Source organism: Cuculus canorus, chromosome 12 (assembly GCF_017976375.1).
Source record: "Cuculus canorus isolate bCucCan1 chromosome 12, bCucCan1.pri, whole genome shotgun sequence".
NCBI classification, from domain to species: Eukaryota; Metazoa; Chordata; class Aves; order Cuculiformes; family Cuculidae; genus Cuculus; species Cuculus canorus.
This window is the reverse complement of record NC_071412.1, coordinates 9,256,995-9,267,885: the sequence shown is the minus strand read 5'-3', so window position 1 is coordinate 9,267,885 and position 10,891 is coordinate 9,256,995.

The window sequence follows — 10,891 nt, the reverse complement described above, 5'->3', positions numbered from 1 at the left end:
CTTCATGCGTCTGGGCAAGGTCTGCCCAAGGACCGCTAAGTCTGCCTGCAAGCAGATGCAGATTCCCAAACTTGACAGCTTAGCAGCCTACACTGTAAACTGAAATACCAGCTGAAATACAACTGAAATACCTCAGAGGAACTGAATAAGTTTCACCTCAAGATTTTTCAGCCACCTACTCAAACTGAGAACACCTTTCACACCTTGTATAGGCAGGGCAAAAAGCAGTGCTCCTCCTCGTGCCTGACCTCACTTCATTAGATTAGGATCCTTTCAAGAAAGAAAGCCTGTCACATATTTTCATATTCCTTTTTTTTTTTCTCCAGAAGCAGCCAGAGGCTGGAAAACTGTCCTTCTTGTACTGTTACCATGGAGAATAAAAAAGCCCGTGAACATTGTTATCTAGGCTTTTCATGTTATCTGTCAGTCAGAAGCATGGAGCAAGTTATATGAACCTCCTTGACTTGAAACATGGAGCTGACACAAAGTACAGTAAAGCCAGGATATCCATCACCCTGTGCTACTGCTCAGGGTCAGCTCATTCACTAAGTAATAACGCCATTTACAAGATCTAAATGGTCCTGCTTAGGTCAAATCTTGAATGGAGCTGGGAGGAAGAACTGGAGTCTTAGCAATGAGTCATTTTAAAAGACTCTGCATGTGGTCCAGAAATGGGTCATAATGCTGCAATTTGACCTATCCCTCAAAAGCACGCAGACAGAAGTCAGTGCTCTATTTTCCCTTGTTTAGACGTTTACTCTGTCACTGCTTTGTATCCCAAGACAATTCTAATTTGAACTAGAAATAAAGACTGATGTCATTGGTGCCCGACATCTCAAAAATCGACACAGTCAGGAGTTAATATCCACTTGCATAATTTCACTGATTCCATCAGGATTTATAGCTCCCAATCCCTGTGCCGAGAATAAAGCCAGCGCAGTCTGGCTCTTCTTTATTATCCCTCTTAAAGTTTATGTCTTCAAATACGGTCTGGTTATGAGTTAACAATACTGAGAAGATCAATACCAGAGACTGACTAGGGGAGCTCAAAACATGTTCATAAAAGTTAAATTAGAATCATAAAATGATTATGGGCTCCAGGTTGGTTTTTTTTTTTTTCTTCCCTTGACTATGTTGCCTGATTTGGGTGGCAGTTTCCTGGCTGGTGAGGATGTGATTCAGATCTGTATTCCCTCCTTTGCCCTCACTGTGTCGTCTTCAAGACGCAAAAGACTAGAGCAGGGCTGTGTGAAGACCCTTCCAGAGCATTTTTATGGGCTTGAGGTCATATTTAAATGCTTCTCATTTATTATTCTTTTTTGAAGTAGGGCTTTAGCAGGTGCCTTGCAGAAGATTCTCAAAAAAATTCCACAAAAGACCAAGAAATAAATAATATGTTCTCCATCTTTACTGCAAGAGCATTGCAGGCAGTGCTTTTAATAACTTTAATACCTTTGCTGGATGCTCCAGGCCAGGACAATTTCTAGCCTCTTTCCCATCCCCTGCAACACTCCCCCCTGCCAAAATGAATTATTTTACTCTATTGTTTTAATGGTTTGTTCACTTACCTTTTTCCCTTGAACCATCTCAGCTTCATTATGGGTGAAGTACAAAACTAGAGTTAAATACATCAGGTGCCCTTTTTTTTGAGTCTACAGTGATGCTTTTGTGAATAAGCATAAGACCTGCAGATAAACCTGGTCCTTATTGTTAGTCACCGTATGGTAATATGTCCCGTATCTGCCTTGCCTACTTCTATGCTTCCTGTTGCTTCCTCTATTTTTAGCACACTTTCCCTTGCCAGAATACAGACTGGACCTTAATCCAGGTTATTAGATGGTAGAAAGAGAAAAAGGGCAAAAAGTGACCCTCTGGAAGCAGGTGGGAGCTCTGGGGTGCAGCACAGGATGGATGGGCTGCTCAGCACCAGAGCATCTCATCCCATCCCATGATGATTTCAGTGATACCCAGCACCGCTGCGGTACGTGTGCGTGTGTGATTGTGCGTGAGCTTCTGCACGTGGGTGTGTGGTGTGAAATGTCAAAATGCTCTTGAGAAGCACCCAAAGTAACCTTGCACTCTCTTCTAACAAAAAACACGGCTCAGTGATTTACATTCCTTTGTAATCTGATGCAGTGATAAGAAAAAAATCTTCATTGTAGTTTTTCCCACTAACATAGCAACCAATGACCCCTGTGCTAGATTTGAGAGGAAAATGTCAGCTCTTCATGTGGAAATGAGTCAGATGATCGTATGTAAACATCTGGGGGGAGCAGTGAGCATGACAGAAACCTGAACAAGGGGAACATGAAATGGGTTTTAATCTGATCACAGATCTTGCTTCTAGGGAGAAGAGCTGCAGGCTGCCAGGTGCCCTAGATGGTAGAGACAAGTTCCCAATTATGGATGCCTAGGCTCAGGAGGATTAAAGGAAGGAGCTGGCAGGTGATGACACTGTGCTATTTTACTATTGCTTTATCACTGAAGCCAGCTCTGGCACTCTCTGTTAGCCCTGTTTCTCTTCACTGCCAGCCCTCTGCCTTTGCATCACCCCTTTTTCTCCCAGACATTGGTGCATGGGGAGAGGCACAGTCAATCTGCTCTCTCATTTTTTTCTGCAGTTCCACTAATGTTCTAGGACCAGCAAGACACCAGCTTCAGTTAGCTGGTGCCATGTGACCTGCTAATGGGGACTCAGAAAGGAATCTTTTGTTCCTCTCTGTCTGAGAGCAGATTTGCTCAACCTCAAGCATCCCCAAGGATGCAGCAGGGCTGGAGGTGCATTTCCTGCCTATTGCTCTGCTCCCCTCCCTCCGAGCCCCCGTGTAAACTAGCTGCAGTCCATGGAGAAGGAAGGTGGCAAGGCATGGACTGTGGAGATCAGGTGGCAGGAACACATTGTACTCCAGAAATCCCATGTCCAAAAGTCCCAGCTACTGGGAGGTGGTATCCCTTCTAGGTAGCTGTAATGCCTTCATGAACAAGTCTGGGGAAAGAGACAGGAGTGAGCTGAAAAAGGACATAGCAGGATAGTAGGGAAGAGCATAGGCGTCCTGGGTGAATTCTGAGACAGGAGCATACAGTTGCTCCTACTGGGTAGGTGTTTTGGGACGCATGGTGGTGGGAAGTCAAGGGATCAGGTTCCCAGGTCACTCACTGGAGGAAGGATAATCGGGCAGCGAAGCTGCCTTGCAGGAGGAGAATCACAAATCATTTGGAGGGGCCGGATGGCCACCACTGCTCAGGCAAGCGAACACATTGGGAGCTGCCTGAGGAGGAGATTTTCAGGTTTCTTTTAAGAGAGGGTAGTGGGCCTGCCTTTGAGGAGGGAAGCACATTCAGGAGATAAAGCGTGCAACATACTGCACTCAGGTACTAAGGAACAGAGTTTTACGCTACTGTACGTTCAACAATGCGTCCCCTGGACAGACTCCATCTGGGCTATTGCTCTCCATAATACCTGTTGTTCAGCAACTCTCCTGTTCCTGGATAAAATGAAATGAGGCAGCTCTTAGTTCAAAGGCTCTGTTTGGAAAAAAATCTGTTAAGAGACATCCACAGAGCTCACCCTGCTGCTGCCACACACAGGGATAAGGGGAGGTTCAGTCTCGCTTTGAAAAGTGCCTGTGCAGCCCTGGCGCAGTAGCGTACCTCAGTGGGTGGTTACCTACAGTCTGGCAGTCCAAATAGACTAATGATGATTAGTCTTGCAACCAGACTGCTGCTGCAAGCATCTTTGATCTTGGGTTATCTCCCTGAGTGTGCTGTTCAAGCCATGGGGAAGGAAGCAGCATTGAAGCTTTATACAGCCACAGTTTCCCTGGCTGAGCTCTGTGCAGTGCTTCTCCAGCCTTACTGTCTCAGGCTCTGGTGGGGAAATTGCAATTTTCTTCTCTAACCTTCGGTTCAGATTCTTTTCCCCATGCTGCATTTATTGCAAAACAATGATTTTTAAGTGCTGACATAAACACAAATATTATAGCCGGACAGTTGGTAATAGAGACTGTTTACTACAGCAGCATTCCTCCATAATATACAATTACGTTTACACTTATATGGCTGCTTTCAGCTGAGGAGCTCAAAGTTGCAAAGCCTCACAAGCTCTTGTGATGTGAATCTAATGGTATTGATGAAGACAAGGGAACCCAAAGCAATTGAACATAACAGCAAAAGAACAGCTTCTATGGCTCTGCTGGCTCAGACTGACAGGCTGTCTAGCCTAGCGTTGTTTCTCCTGCTTGCATGTGGTAAGATACCCTGTGTGATCCTCCAAGTAGTCTTTTTCTTCAAACCTGTGACCAATCTGCATCTTTCAGGTTTTCTAAACTGTAGCTGGCTTTTATTATTTTAATAACTTTTAATACTATTTTAATAACTTTGAACAGGATGTATGGACCTATTCATGGATTTGTTAAGAGGGATCCATGGAGTCAAGGGCCATAGGATCATAGAATTCTTCTGTTGGAAAAGACTTTTGAAAGTCCAGACGTACCTGTCCACAACTAAAATATATCTAAGCAACTCGTCTACCCGCTTTTGAAATTCCTCCAGCCACAGTGACTCCACCGTTTCCCTGGGCAGCCTGTTCCAGTCTCTGATAACCCTTTCAGTGAAGATATTTTCCTAATATGCAATCTGAACGCTGTCTGTTGCCTCTTGAGGCCATTTCCTGTCACCTACCTCTTCTTACTTGCAAGAGGAGACCAACATCCACCTCACCACAACCTTCTTTCAAGTAGTTGTAGACAGTGATAAGGTTTCCCCTCAGCCTCCTTTTCTCTAGGCTAAACAACACTCAGATGCATCTTAGCATCAACAACAAGAAGTTCATGAGGTACTGCTCAGTCAAGCCAGATGGAGAAAAGATGAATGGAGATGTCCTTCAATTTCACCATTATACAGTACTTTTGCCTTTAGGAGAAAGATACACAGGTAGCAGCATTGCAACCTGATTTTCTCAAGTGCTGCCAGGCTCCCCGGGAACTCAATGGTAATGTTGAAAATTAGACCTTTATCTGCAGATTGATCTATACTTTTCGTTATGGAAAGAGATCCACAGCCTTCAGGCATATATAGGAAGATATTTAAAATGAAAAACGATGAGGGTAGATTTCCAGCAAGTACAAAAGAACTGTAAAAGCCTTTTGAAACAGCACACTCTGTTCCCAGCCCTGTACTTTACTTGCATTCTCAGCTAGTGTTGCTGGAGAGGGCTGAGTAAATGAAGGTCATTGCAGGTACTTGCAGAAGTGTCTGGAGAATTGCTTCTAAATGAAAGGCTACTTCTCTCATTTCTTTCTGGACTATGGCCGAATAGATCTGAAGATTGCAAAACCCTGGGAAGGGAGCCCAGCACTGCCTAGAAGCATGAGCTGAAAATATTTGAAAATTTTGATATTCCCCTTTCTGTTGTGATTATTTTGTAACCTGCATTTGCAAAGAGCTACACATCTCTTTGAAACTCAATTCACTGGTGCAAAGAGAAGAGTAATTGAAAAAAGAACAATCAAAGACCAGATGGTTTGGGGATTTCAGAGTTTAAAGATTCATATCTCTGTTCTGAGGTCAAATCTACTTTTACTACTTGAAAATCATCAGCAACTAATGGACTTGGTTCTCAGGACTAGTTCATGACTGCACTAGGATGTCTCATGCTAGTCCTTATGTGGTGCTGTCTCTACCAATAGAAGTATCTCCACTTACTGCAAGGTGTTACTGTCCCTTCCCCATAGGGCAACTGGAGATATCTTCATATGGTGGCCCGAGCCAAGGTTTTGTGTGTTATCTGCTTTGTGCAGATTTCCCACTGTGTATAGGCTTTTGTTCCTGAAATCACAGACTCATCGAATGGTTTGGCTTGGAAGGGACCTTAAAGCCCACACAGTTTCAGTCCCCTTGCTGTGAGCAGGGACACCTTCTGCTGGATCAGGTTGTTCAAAGCCTCATCCAACCTGGCCTTGAACACCTCCACAGATGGGGCAGCCACAACTTCTCTGGACAACCTTTGCCAGTGCTTCACCACCCTCACAGTTAAAAATGTCTTCCTAATATCCAATCTAAATCTGCCCTCTTTCAGCTTAAAACACTTTACCCTCACCCTAACCCAGCACTCCCTGATAAAGAGCCCCTCCCCACCTTTCCTGTAGTTCCCTTTAAGTACTTGAAGGCTACTATAAGGTCTCCCCAAAGCCTTCTCTTCTCTAGGCTGAATAATCCTAATTCTCTCAGGCTGTCCTCAAATGGGAGGTGCTCCAGCCCTCTGGTCACCTTTGTGGCCTCCTCTGGACTCTATGGACTGAGCAGATCCACGTCCTTCCTGTGCTGAGGACTCCAGAACAGAATTCAGCTAAAGAATCCATTCAGAGAAGAGACAAGCACTACTGTACTTTTGTTTTTTTTAAAAAAATATCTTGCCTCTATATCTCGCTGGGGCCAAAGGTTTCCTGAAACTGGACTACCCCTCCAGCTATCAGTTTTAGTCGAGAAACTGGAGTCCAAGTATGCTTTGAAATTGTCTTCTGTGTCACAGCACAGTTTTCACCAGCACAGGAGAACCTTGCCCTCTTCACATGTTCTGTGGGAATAACAGAGCAATTGTCAGTCACACAAAGCTTGTCAATGATCTGGTGCAGTTCACCAAGACTAAATTTGTTTTGCCCTCTGAATAAATTAAGACAGAACTGAAAAATGCCTGGATAAAAATTAACTAATCGTTTGGAGAGTTCCATCAGCTCCCAGGGCCCTTCTGCAGGCCTCTTGGAACATCGTTAGTATGTTCTGAAAGGCAGCCAATGAGCAGGATCTGATTCACTGCCCAAATTAATCTATATGAATGGCTGTGGGATCCATTTGAAAGCAGCATTGAGAATTGGCCTATAAAAAGGCAGCCTATTTTTTTTTCTGAAGTTACTTTGGGAAATGAATGAGGACTTTACAATCTCCTTCAGCCATAAAAAAACATACACATCTCACACTGCTGCTTGCCTATTTTAACTAAACCAATAATTAAATTTTAATGAAATGAAGGTTTTACTGAAAAAGAGTCGGCAATGACTGAAGAGTTTTCAGTTGGAGGAAGGAGACAAGGTAGATATATCAGGCTATGGGTTTCCCCCCTCCATGAAGAATTTTGAAGGAAATACAAAGAGAACTGGGTTCATGTAATGAGCTGAACGAGAAAGACTTATGATAATGAAGTTGAGAGGCAGCTCGTTTCACGTGGCATTGCTTGGCTGTGTATTTGTTTTCCCACTTGCCCCAGAATGAGTCTACATTTACAAGCTCTTGTCTTCTTCCTTAGAGGTCACATCCTCATAGAAGCTAGCAATGTCCCACCATCAGCTCTGGGGATGGGTCCTGGAGTAGTCAACACTTGTCTTCATGTTGCAGTAAGAAAGGTGGATTCATGAACATCTGTGGCTACTCTGAATTGAAGCTGGCCTCTGAGGGAAGTTTTCATTAGAAATGAGTCACCCCCTCTCATGCTTTCCCTGAGCTTCCATCTCCAGAACAAGGCAGATTCACGTACAAGCTTGCTGGGACAAAACAATGGCTTGCCAAATGCTACCCAAAGGACAAAAGGGTGCAGATGTTCAGATGAACACTCAGGCATCAGTAATAAGGGCTGCCTGCTTGAAATGCTGACAAATATGTGCCCAACCACAAAAATGCACCCAGCCTCTTTGACTTTAGGGAGAAAAAAATCAACGGCTGAATAGATGACAAAGTTTTTTTTTTCTCTCCAGCACAGATACCACTGCTTTGAGTTTTCCCGTGGCAGTACGAGGGGCAGCGTGGACTGTATTTTTTCCCTGCCTCCACCACTGATGCTGTGTGTGTGTCCTTGAGAGACTCCTCTTCATCTTCAAAAAGCATAAGCTGGAAAAAAACGATTACCTAACTCCCCAAGAGGGAGTTGTGAGAGTTGATGGATTAATATTTACTGCTTTTTGCACATGTCAGGAGCTATTGATAGGCACACCAGGGAAGGTATCAGAGACATCCAGGGCTAAGAGGACAAGCTGCCACAGTTTGAACAAGACGACTAGTCTGGGGAGTGTTAGCAATTATGTCATGTTCACAGCAACCACCATTAGGTCTATGCAGGAGGGAGCTGTAACTCACCTGCATGGGTAGGTCAGCATTGATGTATTCAGAGTTTATGTGAGAATGGCATTGAATGATTATTCTTCTGGTAGCTCTTCTTTAGTTTAGTTTCCTTTGGAAACATTGTTCATAAAATCCTGTCCTTTCTGAGTTTGCCTTCCCCCCCAGAAAAAAACTTATGAACTCGTCATCCTATTTCAAAATTAGTTTTACGGAGAGGCAGAAATCCCAAAGGTAATGTAGTTCATACGATTTTAGTAAAAATATGTGGCTGAGTACGAGAGACTCATCCGCTTTGTGTCACTGATGAGAAAAAAGGCTTTTCTAGAAGACTCTAGAGACTCTTCGGGTCAGGAAAGTGTGAAAATTTTTGCCCAAACCACTTCAGTTGAAGAACTTGTGCTTTCAGACACAGCTGGTCAACTGTGAAACTGTATTCAGTGTGAAGGCAAGCTTCAGTAACTCTATTGCTTCTAGAAATAGCTTTTGCCCAGCATGATTTCCATTGGGTTTGCTCTTTGATAAAAGGGTTTTTCTCAAATTGTATCAAGCAATCTTCTTTAGGAGGTCTGCAGGAGTTCCTCCAGGGAGGTAAAAGAGATCAGAGTGGGCAAAAGCCCTTGTGATGGGAAGAGAAGGCAGAGTCTGGAATCACAGATAGATAGGATCTGTGGGTGTAATACAATATGCCAGTATCTAGTGTTTCTGTTGAGCTTGTGGACGTGGGAAACTGGGCCAGCTCCTTTGAACTGCTTCCTTTCCACGGTGTTTGCAAAAAGCCAATTTTCTGCACCAGCAAAGGGATCAGAAGTGGAATGTATTTCTGAGTACTACCGAGCAGAGGGAAGTCAGAAGGACCTATCCTCCTAAGAGATCCTCTACAATTGCTTCCAGAGCCAAGTCTCTGGGAACACTGCCTACTTTCAATCAGTCAAAGCAAAATGTAGACAAGAGCTGTCCCTCAGTGTTACATCTTCTCTGTCTCTGAGATGATTTCCTTCCCTGCAGTGCAAGTTTCCCTGCATTTCAAATTTTGTTATGTTTCTATTCACAGGAGAACCATTAATCATTCAGGATGGGGAGGATTTTAATGATACAGGATTGTAAATAATGGGCCATCCTCAGTTCCAACTGTGTTTCTCATGCATCCCTCAGTGATGACAGCCTGCTTCCAAGGTCTCTGTAGCACTGCTGTATTTATTAGGTCACAAACTATTATTCAGATTCAGTCTTAGCCAAATCTCATTATGGGTACCGACACTCCTCCAGATTTGGAGAATTCAACTTGTTTTAGTGAAAGCCAGGTCTGATGAACCCAGGGGAAACAGGGTAGGAGTTCTCCCACCATCATAGTCTTTGTCATTGCTGCCTGATGAGACAGGGATAACAGGAACTTTCCTGGGAGTCTGTCTGCTTGCACCTAGTGTATTAAAATCAGAGCAAACATGCTGATGGCATCAGGGTGGATGGGTAGAGAAAGTTATCCAGCACTGATCATCAAATACAATTGATAAAGTTCAGTAACCTGCTGTTGCTGGAAACATTAATGGCATGCAATAAAGTGCTTGCAAACTTATAGAGGGTCACAGAATTTGACATTACTATGCAGGTCAAGTTTAGCAGTGCAGTGGTCTTATTTCTGTAAGTGCTCTTTCTCTCAAAATACCTTGAAAATGCTCTTTAGCCATTGCCTTAGCCAAGCTAGTTTGGACAGCTAACAGCATAGCATTACTAGCCTCCAGTGATCTGTGCAAGGCAGTACCCCCTACATTTTGCTTTTTCTTTGCTTTTTTGAGTTCTGATGGGTGTTCCTCCCAGTCTAGTTCAGCCCTGGATTGAACTGGAAGATGACAGATAGTCACTAATTTTTGAAGCCTGTGCCAATCAAAGCTAAACAACAGAAAGGAGGATGGGCTATAAACCCACACAGATTTCTACAAAAACTGTGCTGGGAATCCCTTTTGAGTTAAGTCTCTACAACTTGATGTGACATCACCTACAACAGCCCAGCTTTCCACATTCTCCTTCGCTTGCTGGGCTTGACCCACCAGACTGCTCATTTGGGTTGAGTTCTCTCTGTTTTCTTTCTTTCTTTCTCACCCTTTCAGAGCCACCTCTTTTTCTGGTACCTTTGCATAATGAATATTATTCTGCGTGTCAGAGATGCTAAACATAAGACGAACAGAAAAGACAGATAGAACATGATTTGTTCTACTGATGGGAAAGCTTTAGGTACTGCTGTGTCTGGCTGGTGTAAAGTCCATTTCCTTAAACATTCCACAAGGCAGATTCTACCTCATCTTGTACTTATGTCTGCACTTACACTTTTGCAACGTGGGTGCCACATAGTATAAAATTAGAATAGAGGCATTTTAAGCAGACAAAATTGATGGTACAAGTGACAAAGAAAAAGAGAACGAGGCTGACAGGGTACAAAAAAGAATGGTTGATATAGTTACGTCTGTGGAAAAATGGGGAGGATGTTTTGTCCAGCAGAAACGTTCCCTGAGCTGTAAAGATCAGAACAAGGGGCCTTTACCTTGTGCTGCTGCCTAGAGACCTCACAAAGAGGATTAAAGCATCAATGTTGTTACTTTACCTATTTTGCTATAATTTCATCCTGCTTCCCTACTTCTTCAGTACATCCCTACTGTGGTCCTTCAGCACAAGTGTGGCATTATGGGCTATTTGACTGGAGGCGGGATAGTCAGCCCCACACTGTGTGTGCTCTATCAACAGCCAGAAGACTCAGCAGCCCACGCGAGGGAGTTTACTTGCCTGTATC